Source organism: Ochotona curzoniae, unplaced genomic scaffold (genome assembly GCF_017591425.1).
Source record: "Ochotona curzoniae isolate NIBS_2020 unplaced genomic scaffold, NIBS_Ocur_1.0 contig_1071, whole genome shotgun sequence".
In the NCBI taxonomy this organism is placed as follows: Eukaryota; Metazoa; Chordata; class Mammalia; order Lagomorpha; family Ochotonidae; genus Ochotona; species Ochotona curzoniae.
Window position 1 is genome coordinate 27,346,439 of NW_024464939.1, and position 16,786 is coordinate 27,363,224.

At 47.1% G+C, this 16,786-nt stretch overlaps 1 protein-coding gene across 3 annotated transcripts in view; it reads right to left on the minus strand.

Moving 5' to 3' along the window:
- The window catches only part of CHD7 (chromodomain helicase DNA binding protein 7), a 193,145-nt gene extending 179,766 nt beyond the window's left edge, over positions 1–13,379 (minus strand). The window contains exon 1 of one of the 3 annotated variants that reach the window (XM_040995066.1): positions 12,989–13,379. The gene's annotated coding sequence lies outside the window, so the exon portion shown is untranslated. Of the gene's footprint in view, positions 1–12,224; positions 12,332–12,988 lie in introns of those variants that run through there. The other 2 variants (XM_040995072.1, XM_040995056.1) reach the window with 2 other exon arrangements.
- Positions 13,380–16,786: the final 3,407 nt, after the last annotated feature.

The window sequence follows — 16,786 nt, forward strand, 5'->3', positions numbered from 1 at the left end:
GAAAGACAAGGAGTTGAGCTTCCTAACACCAAGTACCTGAAGAGTAGGAATGTGCAAGTAAAGTTGGTAATGACAAATGCTGAGGTGTGCACCGTGCCACAGCATGTAAAGTTGCCACCTACAACACCGACACCCCACTTGGGCTCCAGGTCATGTCCCAGCTGTTCCACTTCTGATCCAGCTCATGGTAACGGCCTGGGAAAAGCAGCAGAAGACAGGTCAAGCGTTTGGAGCCCTGCCACACACGAGAGACCGTAATGAAGCTCCTGACTTCAGCCTGGCCCACCACAGACTATTGGTAGCCGTCGTGTAGCCAATCAACAGATGGAAGATATTCTCACTTGCTTTCTTTCCCCATGATTTTAAAAACAAATATTATCTTCAACTCAAAAAAATAAAAGCCCATATGCCTTACATTAAAAAATTCAATTCCCACTTCACTTTAGTGGTGGGTGACTATCCGGCTTAAGCCAAGTCTGTTACAGAGACGCAGTCACTTTTCGAATAAAGATGTTACTGTTACTATTAAGACAGTAGTGATCCATCCAGCAAAATACCACCAATATGGAAATGTCCCTGAGCTCCGCAAATCCTGAGCTGGGGTACGACAGGCAGTCCCCACTGACCACCATCCTGCTCAGGATGGCCTGCCTGCATGCCTCGTAAACACGGGCCATCCACCTTTCACCCACCACACCAAGGCAACAGCTCACCAGCAAAGGCACACATTCCCTAGCACAGAATAGCATGGCAGCAGCATGGCCAACTAACCGGCAGCTCAGCTCTAGTATCGTCATGTGATCAACAGCTTGGGAACATTACACTCCTCACTGAATTATGTCATGTTATTGGACAGCACAGAGTTCTATTCCTGTTGGCCCCTTGGAACTTCATGGGAGGGCTCCCAGCATCCCAGACTAACCACAAAGTTCCTCGTGAACTTCAGGTCAGTTTCACACACTAACCCAGATTTTTGTTTCTGTCTTCTATTGACTTGGGGGAGGGGGAGCTTAAAATGCTAAATTCTGGCAGTAAGCATAACTCTGGAACTTAACTGAGACAAAAATGAAAATGTTAAGAACATCAGAAAGAGCAAAATTTGTTTTAGAAACTCACTGCAATTAACTAATCTACAGTTGACTCAATTGTGAAGGAAAAAAGTATAAATGCATAAATCCAGAAATAGTATTAGGATTTGGGATTTTATTGTTTCAAAGCCTTTAGCGAGGAAACATCTACACACCCCATGGTATATAAAAAGTCTTTTGATTTACAGTTTGAATTCTATAACTTACTTCATTCCAGTCCTGTGTCACTTCACAAGACGGAAACATTCTAAAGACTGTGATGTTATTCCTAAGTGATGATCATCCAGCGTGCTTCACATCAACTAGGATGGATACAATGTCAAAGCCAATCTAATCTTAAAGGTACCACCACACCACATGTGATCCACAGTTCAGCAAAACATATTATGCATCACACAAGTATCTGTGACAGGGTACACAGCTGCAGAGCAGAGCCTGCTATTGTCTGTGAGTACCTTATGAAGGCCATACATCGTCCAGGAGACACGGGAATCAGTGCTGTAATCAGCCTACATAACATCCTGGTGTCTTCATAACAGCTCTAATCCCATGAAGTGAGAAAAAGATGTTAAGTGAACTGGATCTTGGGTGTCAGGGAGAAACTGCGGAGACCAAGTCCAAAAGCTAAATACTGAGGCTGCAGGTGTCCTGCACTGACAACTCAAAGCAAGATTGAAACACCAGTATATTTTGCAAACATCATGTCCTTCACGTTGAAAGTATATACAGTTGGTAAAACAATGGCCTATGAGAAAAGGGAGCCTCAATGATGGTTATCCATTAATAGACAGCTTTCAACCTCTCATCTCTATCCAGGAGCTGGTCTAGAAGTCACAGGTGTGTTAAGGTCTTGATATATGCCCTTCCCATCCTTCTCCAATGTGAGTTATTTTGACAGGTCCACTCAGAGCAATTTCTACAGAGCAGCTAATGCTGTCAGCTGCTAAAAGAGCCGATTTTGAGTTCCAATGGCACCCTCGATGCAGTGGCCTTTGGCAAATTTATTAATCTCTAAAACTACATTTCCTCACCTATAAACTGGTTGCTATGTTCCAACCTCAGCATTCTGATTAAGCCTTACTGCTGGATTCAGTGAAAACAGATCCAGTAAGCAGTTTAGCCAAATTGTAACTCACACAAAGTCCACAATGCACAAAAGTTAGCTACTGGGATCAATCTTGTCGAGTCACTGTTTTCTTTCCCTTACCAATTGTTTACATTATGCTCCATTTATTTGATTATTCCCTCAGTGTAAAGAAGATAAAGTGATGCAAGTCATCTGTGCACCCTTCCTTCTGCTTCCTGGCCAGTCTTGGAGGGGGCAGGATTCAGGAGAGGGACTCGAGTCTTTCCTTTCCTGGGGAAGGAGCCTTTTCATGTTTTTAGCCCAAAACCTACCCTGGCGAGAGATCCCAAACAAGAACTTGTCTACTCCTTGCACAGTAAACAGACTTGGGGGGAAAGCACTGAGATAAACATCTGGAAGCTGGAAGCCCCAGAGGTGTTGTAGGTGTTCCTGTAAGATGAGGACACCCTGGGTCTCCAGGCTGAGGTTCACATGGACCCTCCAGCACAGCTTCACCCCAGGCCTGGACAATCTCTGTTTTACAGGAAGGATGAGTGGGTCACTGGGACAGCCACTAAATCGTGAGTAACAGGTGACACACCTTGATACCTACAAAGAACATTCCCCTTGGGCAGGTCACTTTGGGTACAAGGGACATCTGAATTAGCAAGAGGATAAGGTAAATGACATCAAGCTCTATCACTGGACAATAGTGTACACAGATCTTAATCTCCAGATGTCCACTCCTGGGCAAAAGTGAAAAACCACCACTGCAGGCCACTCAACTCTTGTCCAATCACAGTTTAGGATTATGGTTTGCAGGACTTTTTAATTAGAAACAGAATCAAGACAAGTAGTTTGGTAAGTTCCATGACAAATAACTAGATAATGTAAACAGGAACTACAATAAATGTGTTGTATTTTATACCAAATGCTTCCAGTAGAAAAAGCTCACTTAATCTTCACCATCACCCTGGGCAGCAGCTGGTAGCATTTTCACCTTCTTACATACAATTCACACCCTGATTCATGAGAGTTCAGAACTTAAGTTCTCAGCAACCAGAGAATAAAATTTTCATGGGAACAATTTTTTTTTCTCCCTCTGTGGGAAAGAAAGAGCCCGATGGATGAAAAGCTAAGGACCCTAGTCATTTTAGATGCCAAGACACTCAAAGACACAGAGCTCACAAATTCAGAAAGCACAGACAGGGGAAGCATGGACAGAAACATACTGATTTGGTACCGGCATTGTGATACAGCAAATTAAGTCACTTAATTGGCATCCTACATGAGCACCAGTTTGATCACAGCTACTCTGATTCCAGCCTAGCTCCCTGCTAAGGCACCTGTGAAAGCAGCAAGGCTGGCCCGAGAGTATATAAACCTCTGACACTCATGTGGGAGACTCAAATGGAGGACCAGGTTCCTAGCTGGAGCCTGGCCTAGCCATGCCTTTGAAGCCATTTGGGGAATGAATTACTAGATATATAACTGAATACTCACTCATTCATCCTCTCCCCTGCCCCACCCTGCTCCCCACTAGTGATCTACCTTTCAAATAAATCAATCAATGAAATTGTTTTTGCAAAAGTTCCTATTATCTAGAGTTGTTCTACTGAGTAAATGAAACAGCCCAACTTAATATCTAGCCAACTGGAAATGCTCAATAATGGTTGGCTAGATATGCTTGGTTATTACTGTTCTATTTAAATTGTTCTTTTTTTTTTTTTTTTTACTATTTTAATTGACTGCCTCAACACACTCTTACTTGGGGAAAATCTAGATTCAACCAAGATTTTAAGATTCTCAGAGTGAGACAACTGTTCAAAATAAACAAAAATTTAAAGATCTATTTTATTCATTTCAAAGGCTCAGTTAGATATCTTGTACCTGTTTTTTATATCCCAAAAGGCCTAAAGGTCCAGAAGAATGTGAGACCACAGCCAGGAGCTCCATCCAGTTCTCCCACGTGGGTGACCGCAGCCCAAGTACTTAAGCCATCTCCACTCTTTTACCAAGTGCATTAGTAAGGTGCTGAACTTTAGAAGAGCCCACACTCAAACCAGCACTTGGAAGGAATGCTGGTGCTGCAGGTAGCAGCTTAACTTGCTATACCATCATGGTGATCCCTAAGCAAAATTTTAATCACAGGCACAGAACAGTTGGTCTAGCAGTTAAGAGGCCATTTTGGACACCTGCATCCCAATCACAGCCCCTGAGTTCAAGTGCCAGTCTTGCACCCAATTATTGCAGTTTCATGTTGGTACACAGCCTGAGAAGCATCAAGTGATGGCTTAAGTGACTGGAGCCCTGTCACCCACAAAGGAAAACCGAGATTGATTCCCAGCTCTTGGATTGAACCTGGCCCAGTCCCAGTAATTTCACACATGTGGGAAACAAACCAGCATATGGGGGATATCTCCCTGTCTGCTGTCTCTCTATTAAATAAAATTAGAAGATAAAAAATTTCAAACACAAATAAGATCATGTATAGAGAGTATAAAATATTACAATAATACAAGTTCAATTTCCTAAGGATCTAGACTTGATTCAATATATCTCCAGTCCTACCCATCAGCAAGTAATTGCTAGGCCCATACACTTTAAAATATCACCACCAAATAAGGCTTTTGGCTTTCATTCTTATGTTGGGTTTTTATTTGTTTGTTTATTGTTTTTACTCTGTACCTGTGCTCAAATTGATTTTATTATATTCATTTAGTGCACTGGCAAGGTCTGCCTTGGTAACTAAAGACAAACTTGTAATTGTTCAAGCAATGTTTCACTATTTGCCTAGTTAGTATCAAGTTAAAAAGGTTTAGTGGTTTTTAGGTGTATCAAAATAGTATGTGCATTTGTAATTATGCTTTCAATATCAACCAAACCAGACTTCCAAGATAAACATTTATGGCTTCTTTCAAAAGAATAAAGAGGACAAAGTACACTCTAAACTGGCTGCCCCCAAACTTGCTGCAGAACTAGAAGAATATTCATTAACAAGGTAGATGTTCTGAAAAAACAGTGTGGGAACCTCTGGTTTCAGCTGAGGATGCCAGGGAGAGCAGCTGTCATGTAATAATCAACACACGTGTGGAAGCCCTGTCCTTCCTAGGCACAGGCTGGGTGTGGAAATGCGGCTGTCTGCAGTCCAGTCCCTGCTCTGAAGCAGGCTTTGCTGCCTGCTCCCATCCCCCACACTGATGCAATAGGATGTGGAAAACTCAAAGCCAACACATGACCTCTGCTGCCTCCTTGGCCGCACTGAAGTGAGGGGAGGCGAGCCCCAAATCAACACCCCTATTCCCTGTAGAGTGGGCATGCAACTTTCCACTTAACGCCTGCAGCTGAGGCAGAAAAGCTCTTAGACCATAAGAACATGCTGTGGACCAGATCCAACAACAGAAGGTGTCCTGAAGGGTTAGCAACTTTGAGGGAACACTTAGAAATAAGCTGCTAGGGAGGCACTGATATGACGTCATCTGCAACTGAAGTCAGCCCATCAACTCTTCTAATATTCCACACGCCAGAAACTTTACCTCCCTGCACTGAAATGGATTCAAATCATCACTTAGGCCCATTAAAGGCAAAGGTAAAACGTTCAGATGAATCATGTTCCTATAACCAACAGGATGCCTAATGAGGGCACAGCGTCTTGCCACCTCCAGAGACCCTGCTGCATCGCAGCTCCCTACAGGAAGGCCTAGCAGGGAAGAGCCCTGACCAAAGCCACTGGGTCCCAGCAAGGGTACCTTTCTGCACAAAACCAAGAACAAAGCCAAACCTATTTAACAAACCCAAAACTGGACAATTTTATTACCTACATAAGCTGGCAAAAACAAAATCACTCATCTCAAAACAACTGCTTCAATATTACTGTTCAGGATTTTCATAATCAATTATCTTACATAATATTAAAATAATTCAGAAGCTTTCCTTGACTTATCAATAGGCATTTCTCATTTGCTACCAGTAAATCACACTGTATAATCTACTTTATAAAATTCAACAAAGTAACTCCGAAAACAATTTACATATTAAATTAGTTTATACATCCTTCACTAAAAACTAGCTGGTATCCTGACCAAAGCTTTCATTTTTCTCCACAATTATATTTTTTAATGCAATCCTTTGTATCACACCTAATGCACAACTGTAACCACATTCTGAAACACAGTGTATTGCCTCCAATCACTGCAAGCACGTGGCATGTGGCAGGCACTGCCGATCTGCTGGGAGCACAAGGACCTTGTCCCAATATGTAACCAACAGTAGAAAGCAGCCTCCAGAAACCGAGATACAGTACTGTATGTGGCTAGGTTTGCTTTTCACGGGAAGAAACTGAGATACAGTACTGAATGTGGCTAGGTTTGCTTTTCACGGGATTCTGCAAGCAGTCTTCCAGGAGACAAGTGCAAAGTGCAGCATATCACACAAGTAACAAGTAAAATGCTACATATTAAACAAGTTCCAAAAGTTCTCTCTTCACTCCAATTTCATTGAACAATCAGCAATCTATGCCAAAATCAGAATAAACCAACATCTTTCGGAGTGAGCTAGAGATTATTATAAAGTTGTGAAACATTAGCAACAGACAGAAGCTAAAACAATGGTATTATGGTCCACTACTTGCTACCTCAGTCATAAATTATAAGAATTCAAGATCTTCCTCCTCCTCCAGTAGGATGCCTGTCAGGTGCCCCCTACCTATGAACATAGCAGTAGTGCCTGCCAGCCCAGCAGAAAACATGCCAGACGCCCATACCATGTCTCCAAGAGGACATCACCAAGCCCTACACGACAAAATCTTACAGTGCTCAAACCCATGCATTTCTCTCTATCCTCTTGGTCCCCACCGTAGCCCAAAGCACTGCCATTTCTCCATTCCATAGTTCCCAAGGAAAGTAGCAGGACGTTGTGCACAAGTTGTTTTCTCCACTCCTCAATTCAATCCCCTTCAAAACCACAATCCTGCTCATGCCCAAACACTGCTTAAAACTCATCGGTGATTTCCTACTGCTTTCATCAAATATCCCAAAATCCTTATCTTAAAAGCATTGCCGAAACTGGATACCGCCTAACCCGTCTCATCTCACAGCTCTCTGCAGCCCTCACGCAGCCTGTTTTCAAGTCAGCTGGCGATGCTCAGGATGCCCTCAGCCTTCCTCTACCATTTTTCCGCTTGGCAGTGCGAAAGCCGTTTTCTCAGGGGTAATGCCCCACATGGCAGGCTAAGTCCTCAAGTCCTAAACTCTCACTCCTCCGGGTGACTACTGCGTGGTCTACAGTGCTGGAGCAGCTTCCTTTCCTGGAGTGGGCCCACCACGCCTTCTCACGTTCTCAACTCGTTCTCCACTGTTAACACCGTCACATTCAGGCAGTACATATCCAGTATGCAGATGAATTCATGAACAACCAAATGGACAGAACACAAAAGCTAATCATAGTCCAATTCACTTGCCATAAGAGCCAAGTCCAGCACCTCCAAGAGGTACTGCCAAGTTCAAAAAGCACTAAAGGCTGTCTCAGACTGCACACTCCAGTGGCACACAAGCACAAATCAACTTCATCACTACCAAAATGGATCTTCACTAACATTTCATATTATTTTTATGTTTTAATGTTTCAAAACAGAACGCCCTGGTCAAATGTGGGGTCCATAAAAATAAAACACGCCCCCCTGCAAATATTTTTGTGAGAAAACAGTCATGTTTGCAGACACCCAACATTAAAGGGTACATGAATCTAGTTACGGTAATGAATACGTGCTTCTAAAATGAAAACAGTAATCAAATCTTGAAATAATTATCTCTGCATTTTTGTAGATGGATAATCATTGTTTTTTGGTTTTCTGTTTTTAAAAATAAAGACAACAAACTCCAAAAACGGTGGAGGCAAATCACTAATGCTTAAGGACACCTATTGGAGCAATGGTATCCTACCCTGAAGGATTCTCGAGCAAGAAGGCCCTTCTAAGTCGACTGTTCCAGAGCTAGCCCAGTCATCCCGTGGACAAACTCAGCGCCTTCCTTGCACCAGCATCTTCCTAGGCACCAGGATGGTGACCGTGACTGAGGGCAGCTCGGCAATCACCGGCTGGCGGCCAAGGGCAGTTCACCTGCTCAGCTCCCCTGGGCTTCAGGACGTTAGCCAGCCAAGTGAGAACACTTACCCAGCCCACTACGGCCCTCACTCTAAAAGATTCTCTCACAATAACATGAATTACTACTGGACAGTACGATTATGCTCTATTTCAATTTACTATTTTGTCAAACAGATATGACTTCACTTAAATTTTTCACATATTGACAAACACAAAAATATCTAAGAGTGGTGAGACGGTGTCTGTAATCACCTTTCTAGTAACTACCACCAAATTCAGCTATCAACTTCTATAATCACAACCCAAGTGATGCTAACATTGAAGTAAATCATTTCATGTTTATAGTTTGTAGGGAAAAGAGCTAAGGGCCTGTTTCCTCTCTATTTTACGTTACAACACCTTCAGTCATTTGTGCATGTCAACATTCTGGCAGAAGACTAAATAAAGTTTTCTAATAAAAAGGAAAATTTTACCTCTCAGGCTAATGAAGCTACAATGGTTTCAGGAACCTGCTAAGACAAAATAATGCTAAATTCTGACTTTCTATTGATACAAACACACTTTTTTTAAAGCAAGTGTCCAGATAAATGAACAAGACTACTCAGACACACAGAACCACCACCTCAGTATCACCTACACAATTCTCTTGTCTTTTCAGTGAATTTCGCTATGCAACCAGTATGTTTACCTGTTTACCTATGGAAATTACCTGAATACTGAAGTGAAGTAAATACTGAAGTGAAGTAAATGAATTGTTTCTTACAATATCTGTCTTCAAAGCCATTTTTTGGTTGTCATACACTTTGCTCAACCCTGACTAGGCATTTTTATTCTTGCAATGTCTTATTTATAGCAGATGTTTATAAATCGGCCACGTGTCTACTATCAGACCCAAAAAGCTGTCTTTGAACGATGAATGAAAGATTACTACTTCCAAAGTTACTCTTAAACGTCCAATGCAAGCACCTGGTTACCCATAGCACTCTGCCCCAAACTCCTTGAAGGAAAGCTGGGCTTCTGTGGTGTTTCACACCCAGAAGGCTTGTCAAGGTTTGCTGAATCAAAACCAACTAAGTGAAAGGAAAATAGAGGGTGAACAAACATTCTCAAGCATGAGGAATAAAATGTGATGAGCCTGGTCTGAAATAACCACCGTAAACTAGGAATGTGTGCGCTGTGCCACCCAGCAGGCACAGGGACACTGGCAGTGGACTCCCCCACAGGTGGAAATATTCCTGTTTTTGTCCTAATTGCTAAAAAACAAACTGTACACATTTAAGTCCTGGCTCTGTGGCTGCATGAGAAAGTGGAAATGTTCTTTACACAATAGTATAATGGTACTTTTCAGAGCATTTGTTTTAACTTGGCAAATGTAAGATTAGCTTAGAAGACGCTCAAGGAAAAAAGTTTTGGAAAGGTTCATATACATTTTCAGTTTGGAAAGTGTTACTGTTTTTCTTTCAAAAAGGAAAATACTGCTTGAGTTTTAAACCAGTGACTATACACTCACTCTATTCTGCCTTCCACACCAAGACACAGAGAAGGAAGTATGTTTTTAAGAAGTATGAAACACTAATTTGAAGAGAAATTCACTCATCAACAAGCAATATTACTGGAGCTCAAAATTCTCACACCACCCTTTTTTCACCACAGTAATCCACTGCTTGTGGTAAAATTCGTTCAAATATTCAAAGCCTAATCCAGAATAGGCTTCATCAAGCCACAATTTAGTGACTTGTACAGGGTGTTAACACAGAAAATTTAAGGAAGCCATGGCAAGAATACAACTCATGGTGCTGCAAACCAACCCAGGTTCTTGAGTACCAAGCTGAGGAAATTCACCTGTTACAAGCCCACAAAAAAACCAATTGCATTCCTTGATTAGTAGATTGCCCCAAAAACGCAGGGGGAGAGGGGGAAGTGGTACAGTGCTGTATCTTCACGACTGGACAAAACAAAAAAATCTAGTTGCTAAAATTTGCTGCTCAAGCCCTCTTCCATTTCCAAATGCCCATTTTACTGTTTAACTGTCTTCTAAAGTGAGGATTTTTTCAGAGGAGGGGGAAAAAAAAGTTTTCACGAGCAAAGTGGAAGACATAAAATGTCTCCCTGCTTATCACCTAGAAGGGCAAACAGGGCTCCGTGCCCCGAGCATCTAGCTTTCAGCCTCTTTATTATCATTCTCCATGAATGGGCCCCAGTCAAATGAAAGCTGCCATTTTAGGGTAAAGACTGGAGGGCTTCTGTTGTGCAACAGCAAGACAAAAACACTGCGCGACAGATGTACTCTGGGGGCCGGGGGAGGACCCAACTCCACGGAATCACGGCTCAAGTTATTTCTGAAATCGGAATTACCTCGCGCACAGACATCACCACCATCACAACGTAATTATAACTGGGACAAGCCAGGTACCCATGCCGGTAAGCTCCCAGTCACTAAGATTTCTGGTTTGGTTTTGCTTTGCGTTTTAATCACCGTTAGAACAGATCTGTGAAGAAATAAAGAGACGTATTTTCCCCGACTTGATTACTACATATCCTGAGCACTCACTCCCCTTACTGAGGATCTGGGGGAGGGGAGAGGTAAAAAACACTCAACCCTTGGAGAAAGGTGTCACTATCTTTTTTTTTAAGAGCTGAAAGAGGATAGAGAAAATGAAATTTTTTTTTACAAAATAAAAATCAAGGCCTTCACATAAACCTTTAAAAAATAAATTAAGACACTTAAAACGTAAGCCAGAAATCAAGCCCAGAGGACGAACACATTTTCAGCCAAGTAATTTAAATCGATTGCTAGATAATATACAACGGGAAACTAAAAAGTAGACTAGGCAAGTGGAGAGCTGGATAGTGTTTCTAATTCTACCAATTCAAAAGGAAACTCTCCATGTGGGTTGCTACTTTTCTTTTGTCCATTGTCTGTTCAGAACAGGAGGGGGGAAAACTAGTTTAAAACCGAGGTGTGAACATTCTCTAAAAGTGACCTCCGAGAAAACAGTCCGACCCAGAAGCGGGAGCACTCCCCGCGCCGTCCGCGAGCCGGGGGCGCTCACAAAGCGGGCGACCGGCCGGGAGTTTGGGGTGCGCTCCCACGGCGCGGGGCTCCTCCAGGCAGAGGCATCCGGAGAAAGGCGGCTCGGTAATGATGGCTGCTCGGGGCCGGCGGCTCCTTCCCCGGAGCCTCGCGACCAGCACCACCACCACCCCCCTCCTTACAAACACACACACACACACACCCCAGTACGGCCGCCGCTGCCCGGGGGTCTGCCGCCCCTCCCGCGCCAGCGCTCGCCCCGTCGCCGCGCCCGCCCCGCACCGCAGCCCACCCGGTGCCCGCGCCCCCGCCCGAGCCTCGCGCCCCCGGTGAGCCCAGTCCCCGGTGCGAACCAAACAAACAACGCGTCCCCCGCCGCCCTCCTTCCTCTCCCCGCTGACCGCTTGGCCTCCAGCCACCTCGGCCGTTCGCGCTCGGAGCCGCGGCTCCCCGCGAGGGGCTGAGCGCAGCCGGGCCAACTCGGGGGGCCACCTGGTGACACCCCCCCCCCGTCCGCCCGCCCGCCCGCCCGGCCGGCGCTGACCCCCAGCCGGCCGGGGGGAGGAAGGGAAGGCGGGGGAACCGAGCGGCGTCCGGGGCTTCTAGTGGCTATTATGCAGCCACCAACACCGCAGCCGCCGGCGGCCCGGCCAGCTCGGCAAAGGTGGGGTCCCCCTCCTGGCCGCGCCTCCCCGCGCTCGTCCCGGCCCCGCTCCTTTCTTCTCCACCTCGCGCACTTGGGAGCCGCCGTGGAGCCCCGGGAGCCCCCCGGGAGCCAGGCTCGCAACTCCGCGTCCGTGGCCAGCCGCTACCGGGACGGGCACCCCCCCACACACACACACACAGCACCCCCGCCGCCAAGCCCCGCGCCGCGTGTTCGCGCCGCCCCCGCCCCACGCGGCGCCCCGCGCACTTTCCCCGCCGCCGCCGACCCACCTCGCCCGGTGGCCGTCCCCGCGCGGGCTGGCGCCGCCGCCGCGCCGGCAGGGACGCACTTTGTTCACGCCGGTGCGGCCGCCGCTCCCGGCGAGCGCGGCGTGGTCGGTCCGGAGCGGGGGGCGGGGGCTGGGGGGCGGGGGTCGCCGCCGTCCCCGAGCCGCTCAGCCGCCCCGCGCCCGCGCGCCCATCGCCCCGCTCGCACTTGAGTTGCAGCCCAACTTTTTTTCCTCCTCCTTCCTTTCTCTCTCTCTCTCTCTCTCTCTCTCTCGAATGGAGCCGGCAACTCGTGCTCGGCGCCGGCGGGAGGAAACGCGCTCGCGCTCCCCCGCGCGCAGACACGCTCCCTCCTGTCCCCCGGCCTCCCCCACCCCACACACACACACACACACACACACACACACACACACACACACACACCACCAGCACCACCACCAACGCCGGCAGCACAACAAAAAGCCATTTACATGCGAGGAAGTGACCCTCGGCCGCCCCGCGCGCCCCCGCCGCCGCCACCGCGGACGCCAGGCAAAAGTTGGGGCGTCGGGCGGCGCTCGGGGCGCGGGTTCGGAGCCCGCGGGCGGCGACACGGCACGGGCCGTGCTGCGCTCCTGCGCCGGCCCCCCGCGCCCCGCGCCCCGCGCCCCGCACACGCCCAACTCCTCGCTCCCAACTCCTCGCGCGGCCGCGGCCCCGGCCCGGAGCGATTTCCTGCCGCCGCCGCCGCCCCTCCCGGGGGGCGCACGGCCAACTCTGGCGCTCACCGGGTGGATCGGTGGGGCTCGTCCGCTCGCCCTGTGCCGAAGGGAAAACAAAACGCGAGAGCGGGCTCCGGAGTTGGCTCGGCGGCCGCGGCCGGGGAGGGCGCTGGGGGGTGGGGGGGGCGCTGAAATCCACGGGCACGGAGTTGGCCGGGGGCGATCCGGGCACTGGCGACTTTCAGGGTCTCCGGGTCGCCGAGCCGCCTCCTCCGCGGCGCTCCTTTGTGTAATTTCACTCGATTCAAGTTTAATCCGATAGTTCCCGAGCACGAGCGCGTCCGCACCACCACGGCTCAACCCCTGCGCCGCCGCCGCCGCCGCCGCCGCCGCCGCCGCCGCCGCCACCGCTGCCGCCGCCGCCGCCGCCGCGGCCCCAGCACGCCAGCGCCTGCGCGCGCCCGGCACGCCTGCGCGCGCCCGAGGCCGCGGGGCCGCGCGCGCCCCCGCCACCGGCGCCCTCCGCGCCGCGCCCGCGCCCGCGCTCCGCCACCTGACGTCAGGCGCGCCTGGCATAATTTATGCAAGAATTCGGCCGGGGTGGCGGAGGCCGAGGGAGAGGCCGAGAGAAAGGAGGCGGCGCGGGGCTCGCGGCCCCGCAGGCTGCGGCGGGCGGCCGGGCGGCCCGGGGCGCCACTTCCCGTCCCTCGGGGCGGCCCCTCCGGCCGGGCTGCCCGGAGCGCTCGGCCGCGGCGCCCGGGGCGCGGGTGCGCAGGGTGCCACGTTTCCCCGCGCGGCACCTTCCCGGCGTCAGGGTGCGCCGCCCCGGGGCAGGAAACGGCGACTGGGAGCCGGCCGCGTTCTCACACAAACACACACGTCCCGCGTTGCGCAGGCGGCGCGGCCCGAGGTGTCTGGACGCCTCTTCTGCAATTATCCTTCAACTTGAAATTATTTTCCCACATGAGAGCATGGAGACCGGACGCGTTTCTTTGCCAGATAGATCCCTGCCTGCCTCTCCACATTGTTTTTCCTACATCCTTTGTGATAGGACCGCCAGATCCATTCCTAAATCAGAAAGTTTTAGCTAGGTGGCGTTGATTTTTTGTTGTTGTTAGGTTTGTTACCATGCCAAACAGAGAGGGGAGAGAGCGTAGTGGTTATGAAACAAAGAAATAGGATGTGTGCCCATTATTAAACGTGTCAAGACTAGAATGTTTTAATTATTCTTTGGCCAATTCGGCACTTTTATAAGATCCTTAACTATCGTGATCTCTTATTCTCCTGATACGAAAAGAGCATTCAACTCGGGGAAAATGGCTGTTTTGTTGTTTTGGGTTTGTTTTTGTTTTTTAACTAATTTCACTTTTCAGACACAAAGCTACAAACGTTGAGTTCTTTGGGCATGCAAAATACTAGGCAACTGTTATTTTTAAAACTCAGCAAATGTAAACTTTATTGGGTTAAAGGACTTCTGTCCAACAACATAGAGTCTTGATGTCATGGGACTCCAAAATAAAAAGAAAATGAAAACCAACGCGATCACATTTGCTGCTTGATAGTTACACAGCTTAAACTGCTAAGCCTATAATCACAATATTTCTATTTTGACAAAAAATTAAATCTCTTTCCTATAACCAGCACTATTCAATAACTAAGTTTGGAGTTGGTGATTTTTTTTTTCAGAATTAAGCACAAAAGCATTTCCTAATATTAGTAACATTTTTGTAAGAGTTGTTACATTATATTGTAGTTTATTAAAGTGTACTGCTTTTAGCTTTCCTTCATCATACATTTGTAATTTAAAGGCAAAGGAATGTTTTAATCAAAGAGTTTACAGGTAACCAGCAGGAAGACTGATACTTCAGTCCACTTCTCCCCTTTTTTTTTAGCTTCATAGTATGAACCAATGATCAACATGTGAGGCATCTCTGCCTTGAATTTTATTTCTCTCAAAGTATATGGGGTTGTTTCTGAGAGTGTGAGAGAACAGGAGGGACAGAGAGGGGTGTTGAAGCAAAGTATCCAGAAAAGAAATCACCAATGCCTTGTTGTATTTGAGTAAATTGAAAAATCATAGTGTGAGCATAAAAGAAATCACTTCTTTTCCATGATGCCTCAATTCACTGTCAACAGTACGTCTATTTCAGGGCCATTTGCAAGCTGGGGGAGAAAAAGCCATCTACATATAGTTAGAGATTAATACTACTGTTAGCTTGTTATCAACAAATGCTATTCAGTGACTGCGAGTAGCTCACCTGGTGCCTGAGTGCATATGAGAAGTTGGGCCATCTCCAATTGAAAAACCCCATCAGTGGTGAAATAACAGTGCATGCTCAGCCCAGGAAGAGCCCTTTAAGGCCCCTCCGACTTACTGCCCCTCTGAATGCCGAGCCTCATACAGAGCCATCAAGAAGTCCCTAAGTGTTAGAGACAGAGCAGGGAGGTGAGAAAGTGAAGGGCTGGAGAGGAGGAAAGCCTGGGGGCAAACTCCTGGGCCCATTTAAGCCCGGTTCTCCTACCCTCTAGCCTGCAATGTTTTCTCTCCATTTGCTTCACCATTGAAGCAAGTCCCAAAGAGACTGATTTGAATGCACAAGCCTTATCTTTCCAAATGCAAATGCATTAGGGTGAGAAAAGGAACTCCTGGTTATTCACAGGCCACTGCAAATAAGTTCCTCCAGTTACTTTCCCCCTGACACCCAGCTGAGAGTCACCTTGCAGACGCAGTCCCGCACTCAGCAGTGAAAGCCAGGGACACCGTCAGCACGGATCTGTGGGACTGTAGACACGGTAGTGAACGAAGAAGGCAAGGTGCCCCACCCTCATTGAGCGTGCAGTCGAGTGGGGTGGTCATCTTCATTTAGGGGCGTGAGAGAACGATCCATTTTAGAGTCTGAGTATTTGGGGAATGGGGCAGAGTTGAAGTGGAGCCAGAGGGCAGTAGAGAGTTCCTGGGGACCTAGGGGGTGGGCACTAGGGGTCAGCATGGACACAGGCAGAAAGCAGTGAATACCAGAAACAGCATGGCTCAGAGCAGCTGCCACCTGAAGCACTAGCATCCCATATGGGTGTCAGTTCGAGTCCTGGCTGCTCCACTTCCTATCAAGCTTCCTGCTAATATGCCTGGGAAAGCGGTGGAAAATGACCCAAATGCCTGGGCCTCTGCCCCTGTACCCACTTGAGAAAAGCTCCAAGCTCCAGGCCCCAGGCTCTGGGCTCTAGGTTCCTGGCTTTGAATAGGTCCAGCTGCAGCCATTGTAGCCATTTGGTGAGTAAACGCAAGAATGAAAAATTCTCACCCTTCTCTCTGTCTCTCTGTACCCTACCAACTCTTTTAATTTTTTAATATATAATATATTAGGTATATATGTTATAATATTACATATTATACATACTATATAAAATATATGCAAATATATAATATGTATAAAATATATGGAATATGTTTTATATATTTTAATATATGATATGTTAAAATATATTGTTATATATTATATATTGTTTATATGTTTATTATGTTATAACAAACATTTTATGCATTACAGCTGTTTTATAGTATTTGAATATGTCTTTGAATTTGAATATTTATTTATGTTAATTTTCCACGCCCTATGGAGCGAATGGAAATGGTCTTCTGAACTCTCAGACATGCTAACTGACCCACAGTTTTACTACTTTACAGCTTAAATGGCAAGTGTTTCTGGGAAAATATCTGTAATGTGTAAGTCCTATAACACTTGCAGGAGAGGGCAGAATAAGATGCCATCTGAAATTACTGAGAAACATTAAACTTTGAGAACATTTATTAACTCAAATCCTATCTTTTTCCAATGCCTGAACTTTAAAAGAAATGTTATATAA